Source organism: Fukomys damarensis, unplaced genomic scaffold (assembly GCF_012274545.1).
Source record: "Fukomys damarensis isolate Sample0158 unplaced genomic scaffold, DMR_v1.0_HiC HiC_scaffold_32, whole genome shotgun sequence".
NCBI classification, from domain to species: Eukaryota; Metazoa; Chordata; class Mammalia; order Rodentia; family Bathyergidae; genus Fukomys; species Fukomys damarensis.
The window spans coordinates 14,213,114-14,232,166 of record NW_022900944.1 but is presented as its reverse complement, the minus strand read 5'-3'; the positions used below and the strand labels follow the sequence as shown (position 1 = coordinate 14,232,166).

Here is a 19,053-nt window from a genome sequence, read left to right as displayed (position 1 = left end):
CTGATTACTCTGTTTCCACACATGGCTCAACACCCTTGTAGAGGAGACTCCAGAGAACTCTCCTGCCTTCTGCCATCTGAAGACACAGTAGGAAAAAGGACATCTGTAAACCAGCAAGTAGGTCCTCACCAGACAAGAAACCTACTGGTACCTTGATCTTGGACTTCCAGGCCCCAGAGCTGTGAGAAATAAGTTTATGTTGATTATAAGCCACTCACTTTATAACGTTTTGTAATAGGAGCCCAAATAAACCAAGATACCTCTCTTTTTCTGTGTTGTAAGTTGTGTGCTTAAGTTCTAAAAACAGTATTATGCCAACAGCTCTTCAAGTGGGCAAACAGACTGCTTGTAGGTTTTCTCTCACTCATCCCTAATGGAGGCTCCAGCCAAAGGTTTAAAGGATGATTCGGGTCTTTATTTGGAAGTGATAAACAGCATTTCTCAAGCTGTTCAATGGGAAGGTAACCTCCCATTGTGGCCCCATGATAACCTTTATTTCCTAAAGTGTGCAATTATGTGCAGATACACACACACACACACACACACACACACACATGCAAGCACACACACAAAGTCACTTATCTGATTTTCAAAAGACACAGTGAAGGCAGTAACCCTGTTTTAACCCTAATTTAGACTAACAATTTATAATTCAATGGTCTGGGTTCCTCTGCTTATGAGAAGAATGAAACTTCTTGCAAAAAAGTTTCTAGAAGTAAGTCAAGACCTGTTTTCATTTTAACTTCCCATCTAAATTTATTGTACTCTTTTCCCAGGCTTACTAAGCAATTCAGGCACCATAAATAATTCTTTAAACGGTTCTAAGACTACAAGTAAGTGCTACACTTTTGCCTGGTGGCCTCAGAGAGTGTTGTTACTGATTGAGATACTGAAACAGACCACACCTTAACAATCCTATAGTAGTTGCACTGACTTTAATTTTCAGACTTTGCAAGTATTTATTGTGCACAAATTCATAACCTAAACCCCTGTCATTCTGGTACTGTCAATGATTTAGCGCATTATTAGTTCTGTGAGTTACATGTAACAGAAAAAGCCTATTACATTAACTTAAACAATGGGAAGTTTGTTGCTGTAATAAGAAGGCCAATGGTTAGTAGTCTAGGGCTGGTATCTAGAATCTGCAATAAATATCATCTGGGGACCAAACTTCTTTCTTTTTGCTTCTATTTTTAGTACAGATGGCTTTTATCAGCATGTTCACATGAAAGCTGCTGTATTTTCAGGAACTGTAGTAGCATTCCAGGTGGAGAGAAAGTGGAAAAGCCACAAGTTAAAGAGGAGAAAGGGCTTTCTTTTACATTTGGGAAAGGATGCTGGGTCTAATCCCTTCTGCCTATGACTCCTTGGCCAAAGATTTGTTCCATGACCAACTCTCTGCAAGAGAAGCAAAGGTGATTAAAACTAATCTGGGACATTATCATTCTGAATAAAATGGGGACCCTAATAGTGAGAAAGAAATGGGGATAGCATTATGTGGCTGGTATCATTTACCAAATATTTTTACTGGTGATTGGTTTACTCATTAGAATCCCTTATTTGGGACTTCATGCAGGGTAAGATCATGCCTGTTTTGTTCATTATTCTCTTCTCTTGCCTCTCACTATGTATACCATAACTCCAAAGGAAGAATGATGGAGGGCATGGAGAAAAGGGAGGAGAATCAAAGAAAACACAAAATGTGGGATAAATGCTTGAATAAGGGGTGATCAAACTATAGTTGAAATACTGCCGTCTTCGTTATTTTCTTCATTGCTGAGACAAAATATCCAACACTCAAAGTTAAGGGAGGAGAGGTTTATTTGATTCACAGTTTGTAGAGGTTTCAGTCCACAGTCATCTTACTCCAAGGCAGGTGGTATAGCAGATGAGCATTGCAGAGGAAAAACAATTCATGTCAGGCAGGAGGAAGCAGGTAGCAAACAAGTGACAAACCACATTAGCCCTTTTTCTACACCTTATATTTTTATCTAGGTTATACATCCTTAGGGCAGACCCACTAGCCAGGCTGGGGAACCCTTAATCCTACCCAAACTATGCCAAACTAATCAGTGGACTAATTTAGTATTCACACATCCTTAATCCCAGAATCACACACTCTAGATCCAGCCACCTCTGAAATAGCACCCCCCATGACCATAAGAGATTTTGAGGGAACATCTAGACACAAATCATAACACCTACTTACCAATTGGTATTTAAATAAAGCTTTATCTCAACACAGCCAAGCCCATTGTATCATAGAAGGTCTATGGCTGCTTTCGCACTATGGCCATAGTTGTGACAGAGACTAGGAGGCTCACAGAGCCTACACCATTTCCTGTCTGGCTCTTTATGGAGTCCCTTGGGCTCAGTGATTGATGATTCCTTAAACTGCATAGCTGAGAAGTCTCACACAAATGTTACTTTTAAAAAAATAAGGGCTGAAGATGTAGCTCAGTGATAGAGGATCTACCAGTATGTGCAAGGCCCAGAGTTCGATCACAAGGGCTAAAAACATATAAAATAAAATTAAAAAATAAACAAGATGGCTACATGAGTGAGGATAGACACACTAGCAGAACCCCTTCCCCTGCCCACTCCTTCTGTCCTTCTTTTGTCTCGGGAGGAATGATGCCTCCTCACCTAGCAGAAAGGTCTGGGATCCACACAGCTGGCATTCTGGGACTTCTGAAGTAAAGTGTTGATCCATTGTCTCTGAAGAGCTTCCTACCTGTCCAGATCCCGTCTAGCTATTTGGCTTAAAAATAAGACAGTTGAGCTGGATGTGTTGGCATATGCCTATAATCGCAGCAGTCTGGGAGGCTGAGGCAGGATGATTCCAGCCCAGTCTGGGCAACTTAGCAACTTAGTGAGACCCTATCTCAAAATTAAAAAGGCAGGCTGGAAGATACCTTAGTGTGAAGGCTCTGAGATCAATCCCCATACTACTACTACTACTATTAATAATCATCATCATCATCATCATAAAATAGAAAAGAAAAAAGATGGCAGAATATGTTCATATTCAGTGCTCAGTTAATACTGAATGACTAACATTACGGAGAGAGTTAGGACAGGAATATCTGTAAATCTAGGAGTGGCCTCTGACTATCACCTAGCGCCTAGCTACCTTCCCTGTTTTGCTGCTGAAGGCGACCTGAGAGTGTAGCCAGAGCTGACCCTTCCCCAAGGGGCCCTCTGGTCTCTCAATGGCACAGCCTTCTCCAGGCACACAGAGGTCTAAGCACCATATATGTCCCCAGGGAACATCAGGCTATGGGTGTCACTAAGGCTCAGGCTTCCCTCTTCCCACCAAGCTGGGGGTTGGTGTCCCAGGGGACTCCAGTGTCGCCCAGCCATGCCCAGCTAATAACCTCTTCTCTGTGGCCAAGGGTTATAGGGGGACCCTCTCACCTCAACCTCTTGCTGGGAACAACACTCCCCCATATTCGGTCCTGCCTCAATCCCTACACTTCCTTTGCATGTCCTCAAAATAAAGGCCAGATATGTATTTTTTCCTTCCCGGTTCCTTTAAATTCAGATAATTTTAAATTTAGAAACAGATGGTAACAAGAAACATGGGCAGGGCCTCCAGGAAACTGCAAGTCTGATTTTCCTGTCCCATTCCACATCGCAGAACCCCCAACTCCAATCCCCGAAGGGCAAAGGCCAGGCTGAACAAAATGGCAAACCAGCTTTTTACAAATAAACCTGTGACCAAACTGCAGCCATAAAACTTTGAAAACCACTCTGATTGAGACATTTGGACTAATTACCAGAGAGCAGCAACTACGGGCCCTTTCCTAATGCTGTTTATTACATTCCCTCGTTACAGAGGCTCCCTGGGGTTGGTTTCTGAAATAAAGATTTAATTTGAGGGTAAATCAGAACAACAAAAAATGTAGCTCATTGTAAACAATAGTATCCCCAGTCCAGCTGAGTCCATCAATATAAAAACAGAAGTTCTCCTCATCCTCAGCATACTGTAAACATGTTAAATGCTATTTATTGTGACTACATGTGTGTGGCCCGGCATTGAGTGAAATTGGGAGCATTTTCGTGACTGAGAGACATAAACATCAAATACTGTCTCCATCATTCTTCCACTTTTAAAGTTATAAAATCTAAATATTAATTTTAATAGAAAGGTTAGGAAATTGGACACTACAGTGCCCACTGAAGTCATCAGAGTAGCATGCAGCTAGTGGGGGGACCGCAGCATTCCAAGGAGATTAAGGAGGCAGGTGGGGTCCAGACGTGGTCCGTGAAATATGACATGTGTCATAAACAGAGGTTGCAGCCCATGGCTCCCTACCAACTCCAACCCCTGCCCAGCCAATGTTTCGTAACTCAAGGCTTGATGTACGCAGATATAACAAGTAAGGGAGGAAAATACAGTCACACTGCCATCTATAAGAGAGTCTGTGTGACCATTTTTTTTAAATCTAGAACTGGGAAAAGAGGTATTTTTCTAGACACAGTTGGACAACCATTACCCTCGAATTCTATAACTGGTTCGGGTAGCCTATTAGAGATACGCTCATATGGAGATTGTCCCAATTCTAGATAAATCAGAAAGGTGCACGGTAGAAGTTCCTCACCTCACCTTTAGGGATGGGATCCTATGAGCCTCTCTGTTTAGGGTTGACGGTATCTTACCCAACATGTCTTCTCACCTTCAGCTACAAAAGGCATGATATTTGGCAGAAATCACTCTTGTGAAGTCTTGTGAAGTCATCATCACTGTGGAGCAAGTTGGAAGATCGAGCTGCTAATCTCCATCCTGTGGTGAACTGTAGCCTTGACATTCAGCAAATTGTTTTACAATGTATTATAGTTTGCTCAATGGGCTTCTCTACCTTCTTAGCTTACAGGTACTAGAAGCAAAGTGGGCATAGTACACTGAGCATGACCCAGAGCCCTGGGAGCAATTTGCCCTTCACTCCAGAACATTTGGCAATGTTTGGAGACAGTTTGTCACAGGGTTGGAATCCTTCTCAACATCACAAGGGCAGGGGGAGCGATTGTGGTAGATTAACTACTGGTCAACTTGAAATGCCCAGCTGAACTGAAACAGTGTGGTTGGGTGTGGAAAAACCACCTGAGGATTGTTGCCAATGGCATAAAAAGAGAAACAGAGGGGAAGATCATGGGCTGTTGATTTTCTAGGAGAAGCTTGCCGAGGATGGTTTTTCTGATGAGAACTTGGTTGCTCTCCTCTGAGGAGGAGCTTGGGGCTTCACTGTCCCTTGGAATGGCTGCCGTTATCATCAGAGGAGCTCTGATCTGCACTGTGAACATCATTACCTGGCTCCAGTATAGATTCCCCCAGCGCAATGGCACAAGACCTCCACCCCACCGGTGCAAGTTTTCTGGCTTACGCCACTGACCTTTGGGCCTTTCCAATGCAGATCCTTAATACAAACAGAAAAGCATGAAGCATTGCTACGAGCTTTAGGCCACTGGGTGGATACATGGAAGACATTGTCTTGGACTATAGGTTTTCAGCCGGACTTGTCCAGGACATTGCTATGGGATCCAGACAGTTGGCTGGATTCTTTGGGTCTCTTGTGTGTGGTTAGATCTCTTATATTCTTCTACATTTGATTTTGGGTGGCTATTATGAAATAATCCTATAAATTATGAATCCTGTATTAAATCTATTTCCCTTGCAAAATGCTGAATATAACAAGGATGTTGCTAAATATCTACAATTCACAGAGGAGACACACTAAACTTTTTCAGCTCCAAACAAACAATACTATCCAGGGTGAGAAAAACTATATTGAGTCACAAGAATCACATATAATTTTTCCTTTTTAAAACAATGCTTAACTTGCCACATGCAAGCAACTATGTTTGACATTATTATTTTAAGTACATACATATTGTAGTGCTCATTACATCCCCTAACTAGGGACATGGTTCTCTAGTTCAAGAATTTGCTCCAATGTATAGATTGCAACAGACAGAATATTTAGCGTTGTACTAACTTCTACCCTAGAAAAGTTACCTAAGATAACCCTCATAGCTTAGAAGAATATACAAACTTTTAAAGGATGATTTGTATTTTTAATCAATGAAAGCATATATCTTAGAACAACTATTCATAAAACCAGTACCAGGAATCTGGTATTTAGATTTTATATCAAGTAAGAGGATAACCTTGGGCAGAGTAATTGGTAACGAGCCACTAGCCAAGTAAAGAAGACTTGGGTAGTACCACTATCATATACTATGAATAGCGAATACCAAGCATGTAAAGAAACATACAATTTCCGTGGAAAAATAAGAAAGTAATCTGAGCATAGGATGCCATTTAAAATACAGTATCAAATCAAGTATATATGGGTTGAAGGGAAGAATACAGACATATTTTGGAAGCATTTTGTGGAAGGGAACATATGCCCTAAGGCAGGACCCCTATCCTGATATAATGTATTTGGAATGTGACCTACTCAGTGATTTGATTGCTTTTTTCCTATATCTGATTTTATTGCTGCCATCCATCTACATTCTGCAGTGAACACTAACTGAACCTTTCTAGTGTGCTGAGACTTCAAATAAAAAAGACAGCCTGTGCAATCCACTTTTTCTTTTCTTGCATTTTATTCACTCTTGTTTGGGATAAACTAAATGAGAGCTCTCAGGGTTACAAGGAATGAGACAGATATGGGATATGATAATGTCTAATATTTGCAAGCTGCAAGAGGAAATGAGTCATTGGAATAATATAAGCAGTAATAACTCAGCTGAATATGACTAAGATGTTAAAAATAAGGTGTGTTTACAAGTGAATAAACTTCCTGAGGGCTTTGCTACTCTCCAGAGAGATGGGAAGGGAACAGGCGAAGGTCCATGGCATCCCATACATATCACGCTATTTTCCACTTGTCAAGTGTAGTCCTGGTGGGTTGCTCATGTTGGCCTTTCACTGTCTTTGCATAAAATTGAAGGGTGTGTCCAATACGATAGCATGCTTTTGAAACTCTACATGATGGACCCATCAATGGGGTCCTTTGTTCTTGTTTTTATACAGATTCGTAAAGATTAGAAGTAAGTATTTCTTGAGAAACAAAATCTAATCTAAATTCATTATTATTTAATTGTTCTTTCACTGCTCTGTCATAATTTTCTTATTGAATATCAGAATATTGACAGTCATCCCTTGCTTATGAGATCCTAATAATTCATTAATACTAATTTTTAAAAATATTTTGAACTCCAGTGTTAATGTTGTATTATGACTAGATATTTATCCTACCATGAAGACATCAATAACCTATAAAGGATTTTGGTTATTGAACCCTATGGCTACAGGTTATAGGGATAAAGACATTGGAAGGCATATTTTTGGTATGAGACTTCTGTCGATTCAGAATTTACATAACTTTCCTTGTATTGCCTGTAGTCCTTTGGTATGCATTTGCTTACCTTGATATGGAACCCTATGTAACTTCTATAACACAGAGGCCAGTAAGATAAATTTGTATATGTGCTGCTGAAGCAAGCACGTAGTAAGATTAATTTGGAAGATAGAAATTAAGCAAAGTGCTGGTTATGTGATGGTACATGCTTGCAATTCCAATATATTGTAGGTTGAGAAAAGAGGATCATGCCCAGTGAGTCCAGTTTGGAAGATCTCAATACCCTATCCAGAGAGAGAGAGAGAGAGAGAGAGAGAGAGAGAGATTTCTCTTCAGTGAGACTGGAAATTCACTGTTGGGTGATCTTGAAGCCAAACTACCAACAGTATTTTCTATGTGTGGCTTACAGTTCAATGAAAGTTAAAATTGAGGGTATGCCAATATCTATTTCTTGGCTTTCCTGCTACCCCAAAATTTTAAATAATTTTGAAATTAGCTAGTTCCCTGTATAAAATACCATTCTGACTAAAATACCTAAAGTGCTATCTCCTGCACAGATCCCCGATTGACCCAACAACTTTATCCTCTGTTTTTAAGACCATTCAAAGAGAATGGATTTCAGTTTGACTCAAGGAGTTGCCTGGCTGTGAAATGGACTACAGTAATGATAGTCACAGAAGATGGTTCAAGAAGAGATTGGACAAACCAACTGAAGGAGACATCGTGAAGAAGACTTGAATACCAGGTAGTAGCTTGGGCTCTGCAATTTCTAATATCCTGCATGATTTTGAGATTCTCTGCTTCAGTTTGAATATGGCCTCTACGAGACTGTTGCCAGAGACAATCATTCAGCCCCTCAAAATCACTCCCAGGCCCCACTAGGTATCAAAGGACCAATCACACATGTGCTCAGGCTTCCACTATCTTTTCACAGGCCCTGAATTCAAGAAAAACACTAAGGCAAAAATATATTAAAAGCAAGGGGAAAGACATCTATTTTCAAATAGCAAAATAATACAGAGTAGCATGAATCCTGCCACCACCACCCAGTAGGCCTGCTGACAAATGAATAGAACACAGAGGAAGCTCTTACAGCACAAAGATGCTATGGCATGATTGGAGGGTCCAAGAACAGGACAATTTGTCATCCTATTTTTACTGCCTTTCATTGGCCTAGGATTCCAGGCACTATACCAATTAGAAAACTGTTTCTTTATTTACACCAGCATTTCTAGTTTGGAATGACCAGAGCTGGGATTTTCTCTCATCAGTTCTTGTGAATGACTCTCATTTTACTTTTACTCATAGATGAAAACTTACAGATAATGTCCAAATGTAAAAGGAGAATGAAAACTGGAAATGACGTCCTGAACCCAAGCAGTAAACACAGCAAAAAAGACAGGATGATCTGTAGTGAGCATAGTTTGTGTGTGTCTCCTCCACCCAAAGCATCATAGTGCTAAGAAGTAAAGGCAGAAAAAGATCCCAGATGGGCCAAGCTAGGAGACATAAATCTCTGCTAGGTAGCGAGCATATCATCAGCTCTAAACTCTGATGAGAACAGAAAAAACATCCACATCGTAAGAAAGATGAACTAAGGAGAGAGCTCACCTCCTTGCCAAACATTAGCTCTAGATAATTTTCTTCTCAGTTGAAAAATAAAAGTCTCTTTTTTTCATTCATGGTACATCAAGTACTATGTTAAGTACCATTCATGAATTATCTCATTTAGTATTAAGTCTTACTCCATTATATTCGTAAAGATTCCTGTTTGAAAATGATGGAACTTAAATTGAAAGTTTAGCCCCCAACCACAAAAAGAATCACACGGAGGGCTAGGCTTTGAATACAGACTGACAAAGGTGAAGAACTTTACTTTTAAGAACTTTGTTGTAGCAATGAAGAGAAAATAAAGCTTTGTTACTCTAAAGACCAAAGGAAAAACAGAGTTTTGAAAATTATTTACCCTAAAATCTCTACAAATTTTCAAAAGTAATTTGTTTAGAAGGTAATTATAAGACATTGCTTCTTTGAAGCTAAAGCATAAAATAAAGATTGGAAATGGTTGGAATGAAAGGAAAATTTAAACATAAATACCACAAGTACTCACAAGAAGTAGTCTAGGCAGGACAGGGGTGTCATGAAGTCAGATCAGTGAGCAGAAGATAAAATTCAGAACATCTCGTAAGAATGCAGAAGAAAAAAACATAGACTAAAAATGAAACTCTGTCTCAAAGTAGAAGAGGGCTGAGCATTTAGCTCAGCAGTGCCAGCGCTTGCCTTACATGTGCAAGGCTTTGGGTGTGACCCTCAACACCCCGCTGTGCCCCCAAAGCTGCTATAGTTAAAGCAGTTTCAAAATATTAAAAATACAGACTTCATAAGGGAAAACCTTAACATAGTTGGAGCTGACAGAGTATTTACAGGGACCAATCTTCATCAGAGTCTAGCAAAAATTAGTGATAAAGACCAATACTAAAATGCACCACAGCAACATTTTAGAATTCTTTTTTTACTACCGGGGATCAAACTTGGGTCCGAGCACTTACAAGGCAGGCACTAGAACCACTGATCTAAAACCCCAGCCCAACATTTTAAAATTCTAAGTACAGAAACAGAAAACAAAACAACACAGAGAACGTGTCCAAGCAAAAAATTCATGATTTCTTCAGAAGAATGAAAGAGGGCTGTTCTTGAACTTTGAAACTTTTAGAGCCCAAAGAAAACATTTCAAAATCTATAGATATCAGAGATCATGACAAAAAAATCTATATTTTCCCACTCATTTAAGTTGTGCTTGCAGGAAGACAACAAAGTGATATCCTCCAATAGGAACGAGTTCAAAAAACAAGGCGACTAAGTACTTTACTCTAAAAATCAGCCTGGGTTTTTGCCAGAGGTAGTCATAAAATATATCAAAATGAAGAAGGACAAGATTTCAAAAGAGATATCACAGATGAAAGGACAGGCAGACTGGTCCATGAGTCAATACACACCTAGCATACAAGTGTGCATTGCTGAAGGTGACTATCACTTTTGCACATCAGAATCAGCTGAGTTTCTCACATTCACCCCCGCAGCATCTAAGAACACAAGGTCTTTGGTGTACTTATTTAAGGAAAAAAAAAAAAAGGTCTTGGTGTCCTTATCACAATGCTCTCTAGAGAAAACCTAAAATGAAACCAATTCTTGTTTAAACAACCTCGCTGTGATATAATATGTATACAATTTGCACTTAAAATGTACAATGCAGTGGTTTCTAGTATTATGCACAGATACCTGTAACTATCACCACATTCAGGTTTAGGACACTTTCACATTTATCTGAAAGAAACCCCATACCCTGTAGTTACCAAGCCTATCATTCCCCTTCCCAGCCCTCAACTGGAAGTAACCAATATTTTACATTCTGTGGGTCTGTGACCTTTTGTGTCTGGATTCTTTGACTTAGCATAATGGTAACTATATTGTATATGTGTCACTACTTCATTCCTTTTTATGGCTGGAGTCACATGGGCACGCTACATTTTGTTTATCCATGTTATAAATTGGATGGTATTTAGATTATTGCCATCTAAAGTAAACTAATTCTTGAGCAAGTACCACCACTTACAATAGAAGCTTCTCTTCTAGAATTCAGTAAGTTCCCTTTATAGATATCTTCTTTCAGATAAGGTCAATCATATATGTAAATAGCCTACCCTTAAAAAAGAAGGAGAAAGATCCAAAAGACCATATGGTTGCTTAATATTATACTTTACATATTTCCTATTTTTTTGTGTATTTTCAACTTCTGAAAAAGATATTCTGCATCAAAGTTTATTTTGAAAGTTAAAGATACATTCGCATACATACACAAGCAATTCTATTATACTCCTTTTGAAAACACAAGCGTTTTCCCAGTGCAATTGATCTATTAGGGAACCTTCTGAACATATGGTTGCTTAATATTATACTTTACATATTTCCTATTTTTTTGTGTATTTTCAACTTCTGAAAAAGATATTCTGCATCAAAGTTTATTTTGAAAGTTAAAGATACATTCGCATACATACACAAGCAATTCTATTATACTCCTTTTGAAAACACAAGCGTTTTCCCAGTGCAATTGATCTATTAGGGAACCTTCTGAACACCACGCAATTGTGCAGTTTTTGAAATTTGCTTATGTACAATTTTGCCAGAAATGTCAAATGAATACATAAAACTGTACCCAGAGGATCTGGGTCATGCATGAATAGAGAAAATGCACGCATTCACATGAGAAAACATTTACCAACCTCAGTTCACCCTGTATTTGAACTTTCCATCACATCTCAGGTAACCCCCCTTGTATGAAATCACAGGAAGTTACAAGCTACATACAATCCTTCCAACATTCATTTATACATGCAAAATTTGGGTCTTGCTTAAGGTAAAATGTCATGTTTATTGCAGTATTTGTGTATTTCTTAGCCACTTAGTGTATACAAAACTGTCCTGTTTTTATTGAGTGTCGATGATATTTATTATTTTTTAAACATACCACTAATGTATTTGAGTGCTGTACTCCTGCTCTTGGTTTTCTCATAATACCTTCTGATTTTTGTTATGTGACTTTGCTTAATCCAGTGATCTTTAGAAACACATACATTATGTCATAGTAGAGTTCACTGTACATAGCATACTTCTGAGAAAAAAAGCAACATATAAAGCCAGGACATCAAAAAGGTGGTGGAAGTCATAAGTATGAAGGAAATGTTTTTCACTAGATTTTCTTTTGTATGTGTTTTCAAAGAGAAATAAAATTTTGAAATAAAGTGCCACTGACAAAGCACTAAAACAAAAGCACCCATATTTAAACTTTCTATTTTCATGGAAAGTGAACTCTGATAAAATTCTGGAATAAAGCAGGGCAGAGAATTGGAAGAGGCAGACCAGATTCTATTGAAGCAAAAATTCACCTGCTTCCGTCACAGGTCGTCACAGTCAGACATGATCAAAAGTATTTATAAGGACACTACACACATAGAAAATCCTTCATAAACCAGGCGTGGTGGTGCACACCCATAATCCCAGCACTTGGGAGGCTGAGGCAGGAGGATCGCCGCAAGTTTGAGACCAGCCTGAGCTACATAGTGAGTTCCAGATCAGTCTCACTACATAGTGAGACCCTGTCTTAAAAAATAAAACAAAACAAAATGCTTCAGCAAAGCTGAATGTTGACTGCATGAATGAAAAATGAAGTATATGGATAGATGGATTGAGAAGTTATACCTAGAGAAGCTGTTGCTTAGAAAAATTCCTAGTGGTCTCAATTCAATCTTAGTGAATATCAGTATTTTAGTCCTGAACATGCAAAATTACAGGTGAAAACTAGCCACAAGTCAATGAAAAAGCCTCACAGTTTTTTACTTTCATTAGATACCAAAGCCTTCTAATTATTGTTGCTATCTCTTGAGCTGTAAAATAAAAAAATTACAGGTGAAAACTAGCCACAAGTCAATGAAAAAGCCTCACAGTTTTTACTTTCATTAGATACCAAAGCCTTCTAATTATTGTTGCTATCTCTTGAGCTGTAAAATATTTTATCAGTTGTGCCACTTTGCAGCACTTTATCTAAAGCGCTTAACTGTCATAAATGCACCCAACTGTTTGCCAACGTGGAATAATAAATAATTATTATGTAAGTGACTGATTTACTTTGAGAAAACATGAAAGGCCTCTAAACCTGGAGTTTCCTGCCTCACACAATGTGCATGAAAGAAATGAGCATCAGTAATCACTGTCAACAGTCTCTTGTAACTAAGAATTGAATCATTTATCTGTCCAGCATGTGTAAATTATCATCATCGTCTATTCTGCAGAAAGGCCTAACGGCAATTTATGTTTTAAAATAATAAGATATGAGAGTTTAATAGAAATCACTTCTTGTTGCTCTACTTGAGAACAGCAGGCTCTGGCATCAGCAAGAATCACCTGCCCTACAAATTCAGGCACACAGTCTAGCTGTTTATAGTTGACTTTCTTATTTATATATTTTCCTCTTACTTCCTCTAACCAAACTAAGAGCAAAGAGCTTGCTGATTATAATTGTGAGATGACCTTACCTTACTTGCTTCAAGGATACTTGCCTTTATGACCAACAAAGATAATGCCATGGAGTAAATGAGTTCTAAGCATGAATAATTGTAAATGTTCTGACATCCTCTGAAAATATTATCAGAGCTCTGAGTTGCTACATATCCATCATGTCTTTCCAGGAGAGGTTTTTTTTCCCCCTATAAACTGGACTGATTTTAACTTTAAACACTCAGTAGTCCTTGCAATATACCAATTTTCTTACTTTACTTAACCTTGAGAGTATGTAGACTCCTTTGGATGCATCGAAGAAAAGACTTTGGAAAAGAGAGATGTAGATGTTTAAAAGTTCTTAAGTGTGTGATGTGAATTATTCTTTTCTTCCCCTTTGAAGTGAGCATTCCTAAGCCTGGACATTCTGCATAGTGTCCATTCTGTGCAGAGGAGAAAAAAAATTAAAATTTATCATTTAATAGAACAGACTTTTCACTTTCTGTCCCAGGTAGGCTCTATAGTCAGCACAGAATGTTCAGCACGGTCCAAGAAAATCACTGTATACTGGACCTTTAGGATGGTGAACCGAGGAGCTGCGAGGCTGGGGTGCTTCCTGGAAGAATGAGAGCTAAGCTCAAAGCCAGGCTTCTGCTCCTCGATGCTACATGTTCAAATAAAAAAGTATACCCCTGGCCTCAGAAAACTTGAAGATACCTAAGGTATAGTCTTTACCTTTGAGAAGGTCAGCCTGGTAAGTGACATGGAAAGGCACTTAAGTAATTCTTTCTTCTGTTACAATTACATTTTCAAGAAAATTTTCCACTTGGCTTAAATTACACACAGAGAGAATGTTTGCAAGGATATAGACTATCATGCTGTACTTAAAAGGCAGAGGCATATATACTTGAAGATACCTAAGGTATAGTCTTTACCTTTGAGAAGGTCAGCCTGGTAAGTGACATGGAAAGGCACTTAAGTAATTCTTTCTTCTGTTACAATTACATTTTCAAGAAAATTTTCCACTTGGCTTAAATTACACACAGAGAGAATGTTTGCAAGGATATAGACTATCATGCTGTACTTAAAAGGCAGAGGCATATATATATACTCAACACTTCCTGACATTTTTTGTCTTTTTAAAAATTAATTTTATTAGTACATTTAAGGTATTGTATTCAACTACTTTGTTGATTGTGCTTATTAAGTCTAGAAGACTTTTATGGAGTTCTTGGGGTCTTCTATTTAGAGTATCATGTCATCTGCACATAATGGCAATTTGACTTCTTCATTTCCTATCTTTACTCTTTTTATTGTTTTCTCTTGTCTAATTGCTGTGGTTCATGTTTCCAAAACTATATGGAACAGTTGTGGTGATAGTGAGCATCATCGTCATGTTTCTGACTTTATTGTGGAGGATTTCAGTTTCTGACCATTTAGTATGATATTGGCTGTTGGTTTTGCATAGATAGCTTTTATCAGATTGAAGTAGAGACTATTTCAATTTTGGGGAGGGTTTTTATCATAATTTTGTGTTGGATTTTGTCAAATGCTTTTTCTGCATCTACTGAGATGATTATAAAGATTTTGTCCTTGGCTCTACTAATATAGTGTATATATTTATTGATTTGCATATGTTGAACCATCGTTGCATCCCTGGGATGAATCCCACTTGGTCACGGTGTATGAGTCTATGATCTTCTGGATGATCTTCTGCATTCTATCTGTCAGTATCTTATTAATCTTACTGTTGAGATTGGCCTATTGTTCTCTTGTTTGGTTGAGTCTTTCTGTTTTGGGGATCAATGTGATGCTTGCTTCCAGGAATGAATTTGGGAGTATTGCTTCCCTTTCAATTTCATTGAAGAGTTTTAACAGTAGTACTAGTAGTTTCTTTCTAAATGTCTTGTAAAATTCAGCAGTGAGGCCATCAGGACCCATGCTTTTCTTACTTGGTAAGTTTTTAATTATATTTTTTATTTCATTGATTGATATTGGATCATTTAGAATTTTTAGGGCATCTTCATCCAACTTTGGTAATTTATATGCCTCCAGGAATCTGTCCATTTCTTCTTTATTTTCCATCTTATTGGCGTATAGGTTCTTGAAGTAGATACTGATGATCCCCTGGATTTCTGCTGGGTCCATTTTAATTTCACCCTTTACATTCCTAATTTCATGGATTTGGGCTTTTTCTTTCCTTTGTTTGATAAGGTTGGCTACCAGTTTGTCAATTTTGTTTATTCTTTTGAAGAATCAACTCTTGGCTTCATTGATTTTTTTGTATTGTTCTCTTAGTCTCCATTGCATTAATTTCTTCCCTGATCTTTATAATTTCCTCCCTTGTATGAGCTTTGGGTTTCTCCTGCTCTTCTTCTTCTAGGAGCTTGAGGTTCAGCATCAGGTTGTGTAATTGAGCTTATTCTGATTTCCTAATATGAGTATTCACTGCTATGAATTCCCCTCATAAGATTGCTTTCACTGTGTCCCAAAGATTCTGATATGTTGTAATGACATTGTGATTTAATTGTAGGAACTGTCTGATTTCTTTTTTAATTTCCTCTGTGACCCATTGATTATTCAGAATTGTATTGCTCGATTTCCACGTGTTATGAAATTCTTACAGTTTCTTTTGCTGTTAATCTCCAATTTCGTTGCAGTACAGTCTAATAATATACAGGGGATAATTTCAATTGCTTTGCATTTACTTAAACACATTCTATGAGCAAGTATGTGGTCTATTTTGGAGAGTGATCCATGTGCAGCTGAAAAGAACGTATATTCTTATTTTGTGGGGGGGCAGTATAAACATCAGTTAAGTTAATTTGTTCAACAGTTTTAGTTCTACTGTTTCATTGTTTATTTTTTATCTGGTTGATATATCTATTTTGACAATGGGGTATTGTTGTATTAGTGCTTATATGATTTTTCATGTTCCTTAGTATTTATTTTATATAGTTGGGTTCACTAAGCGTGGTGCATATATATATATTAATGATTGTCTTGTCTTTCTCTTGGATTGGTCCCTTTACAAGGATGTAGTGTCTTCCTTTGTCTCTTAATCAGTGTTGGTTTAAAATCCACTTGATTTTCAAAGAGGATAGCTACTCCTGCTTGTTTTGGAAGGTTCCTGTCACATGAAGCATTGTTTTCCACCCTTTAATTCTCAGTCTATGAATTTCTTTTTTAAGTAAGTGTGTTTCTTGTATGCAGCATATTGTTGGATCTTGCTTCTTGACCCATATTGCCAGTCTGTTTCTTTTGATTGGTGAATTGAGACCATTAACATTGATGGTTATAACTGATATGTATTGACTTGTCCTTGTGGTGGCTGTTTCTTTTTGTTGGATTCTCCCCTCTTGCATTTAATTTCTTGTTGTGCCTAATGGATTCATTCTGCTGGGCTTCCTGGGATTTTGATCCTCTTTGTCTTTTCCTAGGATATTGTTTAAAATTTTTTGGAGTGCTGGTTCAGTATTTATGAAGTTCCTAAGGTGCTCTTTGTCATGAAAGTATCTTATTTCTCCAACAATTTTGAAAGATAGTTTTGCAGGGTACATCATTTTAGGTTGGAGATTGTTTTCCTCTGGGGCTTGAAATATATCACTCCATGCTCTTCTTCCCTTGTGCATTTGTGTTGATAAGTCTGCTGTGATTCTGACGGGCTTTCCTTTGTATATGATTTGTTTCTTTTCTCTAATTGCATCTAGAATTTTGTTCTTCTATTGGGTTTCTGGAATCTTAACTATTATATGGCTATGTGTAGATCTCTTTTTATCACGGCTAGTTGGAGTCCTGTAAGCCTCACTTATCTGTACGTCAAGTTCTTTTCCCTTATTTGGGAAGTTTTTTGCCATTACTTCTTTGAACATTTTTTTTTATGTCATCTACACTCTCTCCCATTTCTTCATTGACTCCAATCAGTCTTAAGTTATTTTTCTTTGCATCATCTAGCAGCTGCTGGATGGTCCCTTACTTTTTTTTTTTTTTTTGAGACAGGGTCTCACTATGTAGTTGAGACTGACCTGGAACTTACTATATAGCCCAGGCTGGTCTCAAACTCACAGAAATCCTGCTGCCTCAGCCTCCCAAGTGCTGGGATTACAGGCATGCGCCACCACGCCCAGCCCTCCCTTACTATTTTTAATAAATTATTCTTTTCTTTGTCACTATTGAAATCCTATTTTTCTATATCTGAAATTCTGTTCCTGTATTTTTTTAAATCTGTGTCTGCTCTAGATTTGTTAACCATGTCTTATACTATGGGCATAGTCTCTGCTCCTATCTGATAAATTATTTCTGATTTCATTTCTTCCAGGTCCTCTTTCATTGGCAGTTCATGGAGTCCAAGTGGTTGAATATCAGATTATTTCATCTCATTGACCTGTAGGATTGCCTTAGGTGCTCTGGGATTATGGTTTTGAGATGTATTTCCATGTCTTTTTATTTCAATAGATGCAGTCTACTGTGCCATTGTTGAGGCAACTTTTTGCTCACCCAGTGGTCTTTAATTCTCAGCAAGCCATGGAGCAGACTTTGCTCTGCTGCTCCCCAGTACACCAATTTCTGGGTTTAGAATGGTGGCTTTCTGGATCCTGTAGCTGACCTGTTGTCTGGGAGGCTTCTTTCTGGGGCCTGTGCACAGTTGGGATGGTATTTAGGTGTGCCTTTCTCTGGGGCCTCTATGTAGCTGTTGTCAAAGAGGGCCTTTGGCTTGGTGCTGTATCCCCCAGTTCCTATTATCTGAGTAGGATTCTGGCTAGGGTCTCCCCACACTTATCAATAGTATCAGAGTGAGCCTCTGTTTGTTGCTTGTGTGTCTGTGTAGTTCCTTTCCAGGTGGGCCCTTGGCTGTGGCAGAAGGTATGACCAGTCTCTGGCTGAACCTTGCATGCCTGTGAAGCTCTTTTCTAGGAAGGCCTGTGGCTTTGGCAGGTGTGCCTGTGCCTCTGGGATCAGGGAAGGGCCAAGACTGGGATCCACCTGCAGTCATGCCACTCTGGTCCACACAGCTGCTCCCGGGGATCTGTGCACACTTATGGATAGTATGGCAGGACTATGTATCTACACTTCCTGTCTTTTGATCCTCATTTATTTGCTTCCTTAGCACTTACTATTACCTAACATAGCATATATTGTTATTCTAATTCACAGTGCATAAATGATTTTGTCATGTTTTTATTTTTCAATCAAAATTATCAATTTGTCAATCAAAGCAAGTAGAGTAAATCAATGAGTGTAGTGATTGTACCTGTTTAATGCTACACCCTTAGGAGTTAAAAGAAAGGCTAGTATGTAATCAGTTTAAATAAATACTGTTTGAATGAATGGAAAATTGTAATCATGTAGAATATTAAGATATACTTCAAGTGACAAAATTAGTAAAATAATGAAGTGTGTATTAAGTACCTTAATTTGTGTATAGTGTTATAGGTGGATATACTTCATACAGGACCTCTAGAAAGAAGTACGAGAGACTTGGAAAACATGTTTTCTAGGGAGAAGTATCAAGGTATATAGGGTTAGGAGTAGGAGGGAGACTTAGGTGTCACTATATCCCTCAGGGAACACTGTTCTTAAAATTTATTATGTGGAATTTTTACCTTTTAATTTTAGAAAGCACAATTAAAGT

The 19,053-nt window shown here is 38.2% G+C and overlaps 1 long non-coding RNA gene across 1 annotated transcript; it reads left to right on the top strand.

The window, feature by feature from the left end:
* The first annotated feature begins 36 nt into the window (after window positions 1-36).
* Window positions 37-14,120, top strand: LOC104865732. The gene is made up of 3 exons (XR_781255.1): window positions 37-117; window positions 7,968-8,115; window positions 13,933-14,120. It is a non-coding gene; the product is annotated as an uncharacterized LOC104865732 (long non-coding RNA).
* The last annotated feature ends 4,933 nt before the right edge of the window (window positions 14,121-19,053 follow it).